Source organism: Pieris rapae, chromosome 17 (assembly GCF_905147795.1).
Source record: "Pieris rapae chromosome 17, ilPieRapa1.1, whole genome shotgun sequence".
Lineage (NCBI taxonomy): Eukaryota > Metazoa > Arthropoda > Insecta > Lepidoptera > Pieridae > Pieris > Pieris rapae.
Genome location: NC_059525.1, coordinates 1610242 through 1626561, shown reverse-complemented (window position 1 = coordinate 1626561; position 16320 = coordinate 1610242). Strand labels below are relative to the sequence as shown.

At 33.4% G+C, this 16320-nt stretch overlaps 1 protein-coding gene across 5 annotated transcripts in view; it reads right to left on the bottom strand.

Moving 5' to 3' along the window:
* Nucleotides 1-16320, bottom strand: part of LOC111000563 (nephrin) — a 134074-nt gene that overhangs the window by 106620 nt on the left and 11134 nt on the right. For 3 of the 5 annotated variants that reach the window (XM_045631908.1, XM_045631907.1, XM_022270047.2), the window contains exon 1: nucleotides 3543-3745. The exons of 1 other annotated variant lie outside the window; for it this stretch is intronic. The gene's annotated coding sequence lies outside the window, so the exon portion shown is untranslated. One more of the 5 variants, XM_045631906.1, reaches the window with a different exon arrangement.

Genomic DNA, 16320 nt, shown 5'->3' with positions numbered 1-16320 from the left:
ATATTCAGAGAGAATTTTGGATCTATTTTTGAAATTGCTTTTTCTGATCGTTTATTAGAAATTAATTAAGAGCCATAAATGGGTAAGCAATATTGAACGGAAAAATTTATAAATTGAACGATATTAGGTAACAGTAAATATAATATGAATCATTTTTAGTTTCTCTCTAAGTTCTTATCACAATATAGAATACATATTATTAAAACATGAACATTAAAACACGAAATACTAAAATGGTACTAAATAGGTCATGGGATCAAACTCAAACGCAAAATATCTTTATTCATATAGGTAAACAAGTACACTTACGAACGTCAAAAAAAAATAATTTACATTTTCTACCAGTTCGAAAGTCAAATGCGTAGAGCAGGCGAGATGATGAACCAATGAAATAATTTTCATAAATTAAAAATATATCTCCGATAGATATAATGGAGGCTTTGGCTGGTTTTGAAGATTGTACTACAATAGAGATTAATCTATAAATAGAATAGAGAATTATCGCACAATAAATTCAAAACGCTCGTTAAACGTAATTTAATCAATATTTTTTATATTATGAAGATTATTAACATGATCCTAATCTGTAATTCAAACAATTTGTATGTCTCATTTGGCGATTAAAAAGAGTTTCTTGCCAGTTCGTCTTGTCCGCTCTACCCCTTTGACTAGCGAAACGGTAGTCAATGTAAATTTAGAATCAATTTAACATCTTTTCTGTTGACGTTACTAAGTGTGCTTGGTTACCTATATCAACAAAGTTATTTTAAGTTTCAGTTTGAGTTTGAGCACTTGAAGTTAACAGCTAAACACCACTACCTCATGCTACCTCTATAATATAAATGCGTGTTCCTATTTTAGCATACCGAATATATATAGAGGTTTAGCCTTTTATTTATTTGTATAATTTTGATCAATGCTTCAAGATCTATTTAATGCCAAGAAATTGTTTGTAAATTAAAAAAACATGACAATTAAAAGGTGTTATAGGTCGGCTGTTCTTCTAGATACTCCCTTGATTTGAAGACTCGCGTTGTGCTTTAAACGGTTCACTGAATATTGATACAAAGTTTCTTTTAACAATACATATAAGACCTGAATATATCTTGATATGTCCTTAATTTGATTAATTTAGACGAAAAAAGTCTAGTCTGTTGTGTCGGAATGATATGGGAACAATGGAAAAGGTTAGTTGGTAGTTTACAACCCTTTCAAAACACTCACGAAATTACAAGATTAAGGACTTTGTTAATAATAAAATTGTCAAATATTTTTTTTACGTAATAGGAGGAATAGGGGCAAATGGAGGCTCATCTGATGTTCAGTGATACCATCGCTTATGGACACTCATAATGCCAAAAGGCTCGAAAAAGAAGTGTGTTGCCGGCCTTTTGAATTGCTATGAGGAAGAGTATAGGCACCTAAGTTAGGCACAAGTCATATAAACATCAGGCCGGCAGCAGCAAGTGGGCGTCTTATTGAGATAGAAGGCGATGCATAATAGAAAAGGCAGATTTACTTCAGGAAATTAAAAGTTTAGCTAACTACCATAGCGAGAGTTAGTAGGTCAGAAAAAGAGGTATGTCTGAGGGTTAAAGGCCTTAACGACACAGTTTCTGCTGAGGATGTAATTGCTGCCTTGTTGAATAAGGCAAACTACGCAGCAGAGTTAATAAAATGTTAAGACTTTGAAAGGGGCTATAGAACAATGAAAGGAGATTGGATAATTGGGTGGAGTTTGATAGAGGATTTTTTTAAAGCGCCCCCTGCGCTGCTATAAATGTTTGGAATTTGGGCACACATGGGCGTCTTTATCATCCTCTGTGGTCATAGCAATATGTGCTATAGATGCGAAAAACGGGACACAAATCCAGATGTGAGGAAGCACGTTAAGTTGCAACCCTACTGTAAAGACTTGTAAGGCGATGTCAATGAGAAAGATGGTTTCTGTAGCAGCTGTCATGAGTCTCTTGGTAGATTTATATTAGATAGATACCATTGCGACCCTAAATTACCCCAATAGTGATGTGATGGTGTAGTGGGTAGAGCTCGTAAAGCGAGTTCCACACTCTGTGCGAAACTGGATTACCCCAATAAAAATGCTTCACCCACCCCTTCAATTAATTAATTTATTCCCTGTTACAGTTAATTTATATTATATGACCTTAGATCGACCTTAGATGTTATGATCTTTATAGATCAGATTAATTTTGTTACAACCATTTGTCTGTCATGAATAAAGTTTTATTATTATTTTTTAGATACGATCGTGAGGTATGGGAGCAATTCTCTTTATTATGATAATGATTTGGTCATAGTATTGTTATGTTAAACTTAAAACTGAACCAATACATTTTTTATATGAAAACTTTAAATATAGTATTGATATAAATAATCGTTCAGTCCAATTATTCACAATTCTTCCACAGCTTGATAGTAGTTGGAAATTATGATTAACATTTTTTTTTAATCGTACACCAATTATTATTAATCCCAAATACAGTATAATATTTTTATGGTATGCCTTTGTAAAATTTTACAGTGTTGGACTAGTGACTTCAGCCTGTGACTCTCATACATGAGGTCGTAGGTTCGATCCTCGGCTGTGTACCAATGCACTTTCTTTTTTATGTGAGCATTTGACATTTGCTCGAACGGTGAAGGAAAACATCGTGAGGAAACCGACATGTCTTAGACCCAAAAAGTCAACGATTTGTGTAAGGCACTGGAGGCTGATCATTTTCTTACCTATTAGATTTAAAAATGATCATGAAACAGATTCATAAATCTGAGGCCAAGACCTAATGAGGTTGTAGGGCCACTGATTTATTTATTTTATTTTGTAAAATTTATTAGTATCATAATTGTCATCTATTTTAGAACAGATTGATTGTAACTTATACCATCGAAAATGCATTTCATATGATGTGGTGTATTTTAGACAAATGTTTTTTTATGTACCTTACTGAAATTATTATTTTAATTTTATAATTTAGCAATACAAACTATGTTGCTAAAGTGCTACGTTGTTGCAGTGATCCAATTTAATTAAATTTGCTCAATAAATCTTTGTTAAGCCTTTTAAAGCTTACGGTATTAGTTTTGATATAGTATTAAACCAGATAATAGAAAATAAATGTTGTGTATTTTTTACTCTGGATAAAATGCATCAATATTTAAATTTAATGTGCACAAATTGATATCTTCAAAGCACGCGAAATAATTCATTTAATTGGAAAATAATATTATATTCAAATCTCAACATCATTTGTCAACTTAAGCCAACTAAGTCAACTGTTTGCGTGGGTAATCAATTCATTGCGTGTGTTTTATAAGCATAATAAGGTCATTAAATAGTATTTATTTATATAATAAGCGTCAAAGTTTATTAAAATAATTACCGCTACAATATATCCAAGGTCATGGTCAATTAAAGAAACAACACGATCCAGAAACCGCAAACTGTATTGTCATTGAGAACCGAGACGAGGACAATTTTATTGCATTAATTAAAGGCATCGTAACATCTATATAAAACTGACCAGTGAAAAACTTTCCTCATCCATAATCCGACACTAAACACAACACAATTAATAAACACGACAACTTTACGATCTAAAAAAGTTTTTTTGAATTTAAAAACTTAACTTGTTAATTTTGTGCACTGTCGAGTTTTCGATTTTTACATTTTGAATTAAACATCGCAGTCAGAGATGAACCGAGGCGCCGTGCGCATCGCGCAAACACCGACTTCACACTACATAAGGGCGTAACTTAACAAGCCTTTATGCGCTTGCGTACAACTGAGTGACTCTTCGTCGCGTTATTCACTAGTTAATTAATATATCAACTTTCCACCCCGCATTAAAAGAAGGTCTTAATAAAATATTTGGCTTAGTCGCCGTAAGTTCTTCGGGTTTAAAAGTATCGACGTTGAAACAAATCATACGATAAAATTATTATAGTGAAGACACTGGCTTACTACTGCGGGTGTGAATAATTTCAAGATTTAAATTTTGAACTTTGGCTGCAGGGGATTTACTTTTATGGTAATACAGACACACGTGTAAAAATTGTTATTTCATGATTGTGGAATATATACAAAGGTAGATTAATTGTATAACCCCAAACCAAATTTGAATAGCTTACGGTAATAACTTATAATTAAGTCAATCTCGACAAAAGTTATTTAAAAATAATTACAGTTTCAATTATCTATATATTGGCTCTGTAAGCTAATTAAAAATATTTCGGTATTTGTGTGTAGAGATAGATAGGGAGATATTTTATTTCAAAAATCTCCAACAATTAATTGTCACAAGCTCTTAAGCTCAATAAGTTAATATAACTTAAATAACTTATAAATGAAATTGACCGAAAAGTCCATTCATTTTTCGGTCTCTGGTAAATTTCGTACAACTATATTTTTTATGATTATCCGAAATTTGGCCTTCGTTCAGGTTGTATAAAATACGTATGACGTAATTGTTAATGTGCGTCGATGAACATACAAATTGTATTAAAATGGAGGATTAAACGATTAAGTAATTGATGTTATAACAGTGTTCCGGATAAATGTATTTTTATTAATAAAATATTCCAAGTTCCCATTCAATATTGCAGTTTTTATTCCGATTTTAATTCGCCGGATGGTTTTATTAAGTTCTTTGCTTACGTTTTTCTTTATGAAGACTAGATATTTTTACCTAATGACAGGAAAAATGTGATTTTACGTTCGCAAGCAGATCGTGATGTCAAATCCATAAGAGGACTACATCCTTGGACAACATGAATATTTAATGGAACCTCTAGGTCATGCCTTAATTGAGGAAATAAAGCCCAAGAGGACCAATCCACTCTTAAAACTCTCACATCTGACACGGCGATCAGAAATTCATTGGACTCCCCCAGGCCCTGGTCTATGAGAGCCACCTGATCTCACGTGTGGTCCAACAAATCCTGGAACCTCCTAGTCCTAGTTATGATGCTCTTTCACCTCCAGATTTCAGGTAGTGGTTATAAACGTGCAGTCCACCTATTGGAACATAGAACAACTAAGTAATATAGCATTACTATCTTCAGAATCCGAACATAATAAATTGACCATTGTCCGGATAAAATTACGGTATATACATCTAGTTTGTTTTGAGTTGCGTTGTAACGATTCTACCGCTGCTGTCGCAGATTCGAAGAGATTGTTATTAACCACGTCCATATCACTGTCGTCCGTCAGGCGCTGATTAGACTGGAGAGCAATTTAAACTCAACGATCGCACGCACTTCTCAAATTGACGCATTGACGTTGGAAATTTATAATGTCTATGAATTTCTATGATATAGTGATTAAAACATTTTTGTGTACTAATTTTTTTTTTACACAATTTTTATTTCTATTTAACTGCGTATATGTGTTTTTTTTAATATTTTATAGCTATTTTAAGTTTATATCCATACTTATATATTATCCAAGATTCTATTGATTCATTTCATTCAATAAATTAATAATAATAATCTACAACATATCTATAGATAAAAATATAAACGGGATATTTTAAAATATTCTGGCCTACTTTCTACACCTTCATTTGGATTTTAATCTTTATTTGTCAAACTCTCCAATGCGAGTTGTCTCTGTAAATGTTAAATAGTCTGTGCGTCAATGTTTTCTCAGTACCTATAGAATAAACATACCTAATTTTATTAAGCGTGAATGCGAACATGTAATAGTAGCAAAGTTGGCAATAATATTGCCAAAATATACTGACTCAGACGGATAAGTATAAATATTATTTAAAAAACTAAAAAATTACTAAATTTTGTTAGTGATATTTATATTACGATTCCTGTCGCTTAGTTCCACCCCGTTTATATTATGTTCTGATAACTATATATAGATAGTAACAGATAAATTGTTAATCTGCTTTGAGTACATCTTAATTACGTTCGAAAGTTTTCAGAATACTTTCGTATGAAATTACCAAACACCGCCGCGTGATTAGTATATAATAGCATATAATTAGATGGTAGTATTACCTATATTAACGGTTTTAGATTAACAGTATAAGATCTTATTGCACGTCATACATTAAAATATCATTTGATCGAAGTTCAATCAAATATTACGTTTTAGATATTTATCAATCAGGTTAGTTTCTTCTTTTACCTAAATTTAAATTTCTTGCACCCTCTATATACCCTAAGCATATCATCATCCATGTTGTCCTTTTCAGAAGAATTATTTTTGCCTAAAACTTTCTGATATCCAGATTGAGCATTCCGATAAGCAAGATAGGTCTTGATCTAGCAATGTTTCTAAATAAAATTGTCTTAAAAGTGAGTTTGAAATACCGTCTTTACTAAAACATTGTTCGTCTCTTCTTACAACTGTATACATAAATAAAATAATACAAAAAGAGACAAAAGAGTAAATAAATGTGAGTATCGGTATGTAACTCGAAACTACGGCATGCTTTGTTTTTGAATTAAGTACCTAAAACGACTTCTAAGCCACCGACTATTTATTTACCAGACACTATAATAAGACTGAACTTATTAGAAACTCATAAAGCCCCTTTGAAACTGTGCATACTATTTACATTTTCTTGAATATAACGTCAAGATTAAAGAAGCAAGAAAATTTTCGGCGGCACTTAACTTTGCTCCGTTGGGAGGTGTAAAATATGAACTTGTCGTCCCGGGAGCACACACGTATTTCGCAGACACTCTAAATTGTACATTGTGTTTATCAACGTATACATAAAGATTTAAATTCTGTTTACGGCTTAAGTTAAGATTTTAGGATTTCACAAAACCATTTTGATTTTTAATTTTATGTAGTTTTTAACCATATCAAACATCGAAATGCTTTTGTTTTGCTTATTATGCGGGTACATAACATTAATTGAGGTACTTAACGTTAGGATCGTTACGTTAAGTACCTCAATTAATGTTTTTTATTTATTATTTATATATCTCAACGTTTTAAGTACGAGACGCGTTTAACATTGAACAGCTGGTAAACTTTATTTAATATTAATTTAAATATACTAGCTACCCCCGTGAACTTCGTATCTCCTTCGTTTCCTCAATAACGTGGTAATCATGATATTGAATTGTAGCTTATATGACACGATTGTCGGTTTACCATAGCAGTGACTATTGATTACTTACACAATCTAGTCGAAAAGTATCGACATCTGTTAGAATCTTTTGCAGCTAACAGATAATTGTGACTGTCAATTAATTTGCAAAAAAATGTAATTGCGACTATAATTAAAGATCTAAGCTATCCTATCTCTTAAGTTGGACCGGACTGCTCACGGTGTGCTAATTTAATTTAAAATCGGTTAAGTAGTTTAGGAGTCCATCGCAGACAAACATCGTGACAGGAGATTTATATAGATTAAGATATTGTTTTTTTCTATTTGTTACGAAAATTTGTATTGAATCAACGCACCTACTGAACGGAGATGGCCCAAAACCTAATTTGCATTTTTATATGCAATTATGAAATGAATAAATACTTGAATTACGGTTATTTATCCAATTCTATCGGTGTTGATAATACGCATGACGATTCCCTAATGGTATTAAACCGTTGAATATTTAACATGCTTCATATTACGAAACTCAATATTTACTTTAGCTTGTAACAACATGTTTTGTTGTAGAGAAACATGGGTCGAAACCCAGTGGGGCTATAACTATTAAACCAGGAAACGAATGGAGTTTTTAGTAGTAATACAATTATTAATAAAGAGGCAAACAGGCAATACGCTAACCTGATGTAGAGTGATACCGCCATGGATACTATACATTGCAAGAAGGCTCGCAAGTGCGTTGCCCGCCTTTTAAAATTAGTACGCTTTCTTGAAGGACTCTACCTAACATGATTTGGTTCGGAAATAGTTCAGTAGGCAGCTGGTTCCACATGGTGGTGGTACGCCGCAAATACAATACGTGTACAAGTCAAAATTAACACTTTCAGTGAAAGAATTAAAAAGAGTATATTGTATATTATTTGGAAAGCTGGTAATGTGTTTTGAAATTACATTAAAATTGTATATTTATTATTGCTTGAACCCATTTAAATTGGTCACGAGGTAATTTTTTTTTTATTGAACAGGGGGAAAACGGGCAGGAGGCTCACCTGATGTTAGGTGATACCGACGCCCATGGATACTCTCGATGCTCGAGGGCTCGCGAGTGCGTTGCCGGCCTTTTAAGAATTTGTACGCTCTTTTCTTGAAGGACCCAAAGTCGAATTGGTTCGGAAATACTTCAGTGGGCAGCTGGTTCCTCAAGGTTTGTTCTTGTATGCACTTAACTCTGGCCTTAATTGTGAACCTCTTCGATCCCGATATTTTTGGATGCTATTTAGGTAAGTACGAGTAACATAGGAGCCGTGCGGTCATAAAGTCTTTATTGAGATCGGAGTTGCTTACGGTATCGCTACTATCAGAATAAAAGGCCGGAAACGCACTCGCGAGCCCTCTGGATTGAGAGGGCCCATGATGGGCAGCGGTATCACTTATCATCAAATGAGCTTCCTGCCCGTTTGGCCCTTTCTTTAATAAAATAATATTTATTGAATATTTAACAAAAAACATAAAGTGATTCTCTTGAAACATCTAAAGTTATTGTGTATTCAGCATATAAACGAGAAAAGTCTGCGAAAACATGCTCGTCTCGAATAATATTATTATATATTGAAATAACACGCGACTAAACAAAAACTAAAGATTTACATGAATATAATCATAAATATTTACAATTGTAATAAAAAAATGTGTATAATATGTGGTTATACATTTTTTTATCAATTTTTCTGACTGACATGACACACGAACATAGTGTCTACACACTAAGGCCGTTTGTCCACCGCCGCCGACACCGAGAACGACATTGATTCGGGCCGAGTTTAAGAACCTATCCATTGTTATCCATTTTTTCTTTCCATTTTTGTTCTCGTTTCTTAAACGAGGGCCATTGGAACATATATTATTTTAAAACGTCGATACACGATTTAAACAACTTCGCTCGATAGGAAAAATATACAAACAGCCGATTCCTGACACTTTCAACAAATTTAATGATGATTTTTTTTTTTAATTTACACGATATATTTTATCGTAAGCCAAGTAATCCATTTCAGACAAAAAAATTGATAAAATTACATTAATTTAATGTTTTTTAGAACTTTATACGTGGAAAAAAGTGCGTTTATTCAAATTAGAAAATCATTGTTTGACGAAGGCGCTTAGAAACTGTTGATTTGAATTAAAATATTCAGTGGGTAGTTCATTTATCGAGGACGTAGTATTATGTAACATTTGCAACGAAGTAATTAAAATAAAGAAGTATTTGAGAACTCCAATAGAAACAAAAGACAATCTACATACTTGTTTTACCACATACATATGGAACATAATTGACTGACTGAATCAATCATCAAAATTACTAAAGTATATACAACAAATTTACTTATTATAAACACGACATGGAACTATTTAAAGTAGTCCACTTTACGCGTTATTTATTAAGTATAAAATCTCTTGGGAGTCACGCCCGCATGTTCAGGAATTAAATATAATTAATTCATATTAGCTGTCACGCTGTCGTGTCATACCGAGCGAGCTAACTTTCATGTTTTATAACTCCCAAACCTCTATTGTTCTTACATTCTAATGCCCCGAATCGTAAAAATGGGGTAACTGGGTTATGCTTGCATGGAAATATACATATTTAAAATGCTGTGTAGTTTTGTGTTAATTATTTGAATGTTTAACGTTCTAAGTTGTTTTATCTGAGTCGATGCTAAGATGAAATTGAATACGTAATACGAATCTACTAGGATTAATTAACAGTGATTAATTCAGTAATAATTATGAAAATATTTAGGTAAATGTTTTCAAATAAGTAAATATATCAAGTATTTGTTACAATTTTTATTTCTTTTTTAAACCTCTAATCACTTCTGTTCTGTTAAAAAAATACAAATTAAAGTCTTAACATGTAAATAATATTTTTGAAAACAAAATATAATTTAATAGCAACTAATGAATATTTATAAACGACAGTTTTAATTTTAATAGAATTTTATTATATCGTCCTCGATGTCGTGATTTTGAATGACAGTTTTGTACCATTGGAAAGTTATTTCTATGTGCATAATTAGCCCTGGTTCTTAAGATGTATGCTAAATCATTAAGAGATCAACTCAGTGTGAAATAAAAAAATAAGACGTATGTCATCGTCATTGAAAAGATTCAAATTGTATTACATTATAATATATACGTGCCATTATTTGTAAAAAAAAAAACAGATCGACGAGCTTATCCTAACCATTCCAAACAAGAAAATCGAGATTCTCAGTATTTTTTCTGAGGGTCACACTGAGATGATCCCGAAATAGTCTCATACCTAAAATGTATCTATCTAGTAGTCTATAAAATAGAAAGGGTCGAAATTTAAATGATCATTTTTTCTTAGGTATTGACCGATAATGCCACTGAATTATTATTATTAAATATTATACTTACAACCATATAATACATGTAACCGAATGGAATTTACATTTGTAACACTCTCAGGTGCATCATCAAGCAATGCAAATAACGTAGCACTTTGAATTTATTTCATCAATTGCAATAAAAAATGACGGTCGACTGTACAAAAATAATTACAGGCTTTCATGGCGATTCATGTGTTCCACGAAAAGGCCATTTCTGTGTAATGACTCATTCCACTCAAGGTACTATTTATATGTGAATGTGGTCGTTTTATCGCTGACAATAACTTATTGATAACTACGTTTTGAAAACCTAATAAGAAATATATAATTAACTACATTGAATTGAAAAGTGTGAATTTGAGGAAAGTTGCATGTCCTGGTAATTGTAATTACTAATTGGCATAACTAATTACAATTACCCCGTACAATTAACACTTCATGCAACGACGATAGTGATATTCATCGCCAAAGAAGGAATTTCTGCAATTTCTGTTAGTTGTGATGTCACACCTAAAATGGTACTTTTAATATCATGATATTTTTGTTCATAGATAAACCAATTACTCTTATAGCACCGTCTTATCTACACTATAAACAGAATTTATCAGAATGAAACAAAAATAGTACAATCAGGCTGACTATTTTTTATAAATAAACATTTGAACTCGACCAAGTTTAACAATATCACCCTGTACAAATGATAATTTATTTGAAAACTTATCTAAAATTCACACTGGATAACCAAGTACAATGAAAACCCTCGGAAACACTTATCAAACGGTCAAAGTCTTCCTAATAGCTCTGAGGGAATAAAGTTACACTAATTTGCATATATTACCTTCTCTCGTTTAAGAAAGTTAGGGCAAAGTATTTTCTCCGATTGGTACCCTTGGGTACTATCCAGCGAGAAAATAAGTTATTAGGTAATAATTTTCACAAATTGCTCGATAATGATCGTTAACCTTTCTTTCATAGTGAGGATAAGAGGAATAAACTGTTGCTAGAATGAATGATAAATATACGATAATGTATAAAAAATATTGCATACTTTTTTATTCCACAGAGCAGTGTTGGTCTAGTGGCTTCAGCGTGCGACTCCCATACCTGAGGTCGTAGGTTCGATCCCGGCTGTGCACCAATGGAGTTTCTTTCTATGTGCGGATTTAACATTTGCTCGAACGGTAAAGGAAAAAACATCGTGAGGAAACCGACATGTCTTAGATCCAAAAAGTCAGGCACTGGAGGCTGATCTCTTAGATTTAAAAATGTTTATGAAACAGATTCAGAAATCTCAGGCCAGGACCTAAAGAGGTTGTAGCGCCACTGATTTATTTTTATTTTTATTCCACACATAACAATAACTTCATATAAAAATTGTACTACTTGACTTCCTAGAAGAGAGTTATCTATTATAGCACTTTTATGTAGTTCTGGTATAATTTATAATTATGAGCAAATTTGTTGATAAATAGACCAATTAACTAAAATATTGTCTCCGAGGCACATTATTCAATCCTTAAAATATCTGTCTTTATCGCAGGTCTACAAGAACAGATGCCTCATACCTTGGAGGAGAATTTCGCATTATACAATGAAAACATTTTATTAACTTTGCCATAAACAACACAGCTTTGATGCCTCTGCTAATAAAAAATATTTGTATACAAGGTCTGCTGGCTACATGTAATGGTCATAATACGTACCTATAAATGGCAATACCAGTTCCATACCAAGCCGATAATTAAATTTTTAGACAAGTTTTTATAGGCTGTTTTTAATAATATTATTCACATTAGTGTAACAGTTTCAAATCTTAAATTATTCATTATTATGCAAACGAGTTGCTGTCGAGTACGTTCGTTGGATGCATTATAAAGGTACCCATCATACTCTCGTGGGTACAAACAACAGCGAAAATTATAAATTTATGTAGAAAGTTTGTTTTATACTCCCCTAATGCTGATGGGAAGCCGTGTTCTAATTAAGGTTTAGGTAATACGTAAAAATTATTACTTCATAAATATGTTGGCCTAAGGCAGTTTTTCTTATCGGATTGGAAATTACGATGAAAATCGCCAAAGGTTCAATGTAAGTCTAACAACATTTTTATTAAGTTAATTATTTATTAAAAACTCTGTTTGATATCGTTTCGTATTTAGTTCATATTTTTCTTTTTTTATAACATTTATTTTTTGTAAAAAAAAAAAAATACTATATTATAGGCCATTCGCATCAACTTTGTAACTTCCAATAGCATTTGCTTTAGTTTGCAAGTTTGATGTTCGATTTAGAGAAAAAATCTCATTAAATAAATTATTGTGATTGGTATCGCTATTGTAAGTTATAGAGCAATGCCTCAGTTGTGCCGTGAAACAAACTTCTTAGCAATCATATAAAAAATACGTATTATAGCCAATTTAACAGTATTTGTTAAGTTTTTTGTGCTATTAAAGCCGAATCCAGAACAAAACCACGGCCCAAGCTACACCATACATTTAAAACTACCTCAAATGGTAAAGGATCTATGCTTATATTGCGTTACGTTCGCAAATGAATGTCGCATGGTCAGTGGGACGACCGGATACGATATAATGATACGAGACAATAGAACTTGAACCTTGAATAAAAGGTCACGGTAGTTAATGCATCTTGTACTATATATTTAATTATTTCATTTATTAATTGAACCTACCAGCTGCCGACTGAAGTATTTCCGAACCAATTCGACTTAGAGTCCTTCAAGAAAAGAGCGTACCAATTCTTAAAAGGCCGACAATGCACTCCAGAGTGTCCATGGGCAGCGGTATCACTTAACATCAAGTGAGCCTCCTGCCCGTTTGCCCCCTGTTCTATAAAAAAAATCTAAGTGATGAAAGCCATTATATAAATCTACTTTGAAGAAGAACCATACAAATCATATTACAGTTGGTGTATTGAATGAGCTATCTCGCTCTTACAACTTGATTTATTTAAAAATATTGATGTGTTTTACAACAGTCTGCCATGTTACCGTAGCCTTGATTATCATGCTCGTAGTGACGTTTTAGTTTTCATGTAGTTAACTTATTATTGTTATTTTTATATTATCTTTTTAGTTTTAGTTATTATTAATTTTTATATTTTGTGTTAGTTTGTTTTAATTAGTTTACCTTATGTTCTAATATAATTGATGGGTATGTGTATTAAATTTGTGATGTCATATTTTCTTGTATTATTTTAGGCATACGTTGCTTTAGCACGTATAAATAAATAAATTATACAGCCTTTTATTTATTATTATTTATGTTGACTAAAATTACGTTGATTTTTTTAACGAAATTTAATAATGTTATAATTCGTGTTTTTAGTATGAATGAAAAGAATAAGCTAAGAAGGAACAATATTAATAAAATTTTTAGTCTTTCATTTACATTTTCCTGATTTGTATCCAATTTGAATCCAATTTCAAAATGGAACCACAGAGAGTAGCTATTATTCTATACTAGCTGTTACCCGCGACTTCGTCTGCGTAGAACTACTACTTCGTGTAAATTTGTTTGGACTGAATAGGCTCTGAAACTATAATGAAACGATTCTAATGAAGCCGGCACATTGAATTATTGAGATTAACATAGGTAGACTTTTCCTGACCCTGATCCCTGACTTAACTTAGTTTAATACGTTTTTGTATACGACATTTTTTGTTTTTCCTTCTTTGGTCAAAACATGTAGGTTTTGTGGACTCGATACTCGTGAGCACGCCACATACAGTTGCCCATGGGAGAAACAGTTTTTTTCTAAATGAACACCAGCTACTTTGAGTGTCTGTCCTTGAGCTTTGTTTATCGTCATAGCGAATGCTGCTTTCAGGGGAAATTGTACTCTTTTGAATTGGAATGGCAAATCGGTAGGGATTATTGGAATACGGGGAATTAACACTTCTTCTCCCTTTGCTGTTCCTGTCATAATTATTGCTCTCACAATATTGCGTCCCAGGTGTGTAATTTGTAGACGTGTGCCATTACACATTCTTGCATTCGCATCAACAGGACCGGGACACCTACTTTTAGCCTCAACTTATGGGAAGGCACCCCCGATAATTCTAAGGAGTTAAGAAATTCTACAGGGAACGATGTCACTTGCTCATATATGCTCCCCATGTATACATTGTAAACGCATTTCTCCTTTCTGACTGCCGTTCAGCATTTAACACACGTCGTCTTTGGGATTCTTCTGGCATCTCTGCAGCTATCAATGATGCGTATCGCTCAGCATCTAAAGTCTGCCGGGCCTGAGTCTGTTCATAGGTCTCGGCAGCTCTTTGCGTTGCGTGTCGCTCAGCATCTATAATCTGCCGGGCCTGAGAATGTTCATAGGTTTCGGCAGCTCTTTGCGTTGCGTGTCGCTCAGCATCTAAAATCTGCCGGGCCTGAGTTTGTTCATAGGTCTCGGCAGCTCTTTGCGTTGCGTGTCGCTCAGCATCTAAAATCTGCCGGGCCTGAGTTTGTTCATAGGTCTCGGCAGCTCTTTGCGTTGCGTGTCGCTCAGCATCTAAAATCTGCCGGGCCTGAGTCTGCTCCTCAGATTCGTGGGATCTAGCTACTTGCGCAGTTCGAGCTCTTTTAGAGCTACGCGCTAAATTAGATTTACGCTTGCGAGGCATATTACTTAACCAGTTACCTACCTAAAGTAATAAAAACAGGTAAGTACTTATGCAAAAAAAAATTCTTTAGCTGACAAAAAAATTTAGTTAAAGGTACTGAGTACGAAACTATACTTAAGGTAGGTACTTATACACATGAAATAAAACAAAAACAAAACGAATTGCTAAACTAAAACTAAATGTTAAAAAAAATATACTATCCACATGGAATAAAAACAAAATGAATCGATAAAATTATATGCGAAACTACTGGAACTATTTTATTCACAAAACAACATTACTTACCTAATAATACTCAATAAAAACTATGCTGACCTTCTTAGGTACCGTAACTACTTACTAAATGTGAAAAAACTTAAAAAAACCTGCCTACTAATCTACTACAATTTTATACCTATCCTAAAAAATGAATTAAAGTATTTATTTTACCTATTAACTATAATTCTACCTACTACTAACTTATGCTAAACTAATAATAACAACCAAAACAACTAAGTAAATAACACAAAATGCTTATCCAAGAAACCCTAAACACCAATGAAAACGTAAAGAAAGCGAATACGTTGCAGCTCAAAATTGTAGATATCGCATGCGTCCGCCAACAACGTCTGCCCTCACGTGTCTGCCCGTTCGGGTAAGCATACTTTGTGATCTACACTCCTCCCACCGAGCCATCCGCGTCCCCCGCACGTCTTTGCAGCCGCGCCGCGCAGCGCGCCCGCGCCCGCCAGCCCCGCCACACCACACCATGCATCGTCACACTCACACATTCATAGTGTATAGGCCGATGGGCCTGATGGACATGTCAGGCAGAAAGTATTCTAAAAGCTGGCTAGGAGTATTTGAATTATGCGATACATAACTGCACCCCGCGTTTCCACCCGTATAATTCCGGGATCGGGATCGGGATCTGGATAAAAAGTACCCTATGTCCTTTCCCAAGGTTCCATCTATCTCTATACCAAAATTCATCAAAATCGGTTCAGCGGTTTAGGCGTGAAAAGGTAACAGACAGACAGACAGACAGACAGACAGAGTTACTTTCGCATTTATAATATTAGTAGGGATTCAACAAGGAAGATATGCAAAGTGATTGCCGTGCGGATATATCATTGAACCATCACAGGACCTCATTACATATGAGAATTTTAAGAACCCTGGGGAA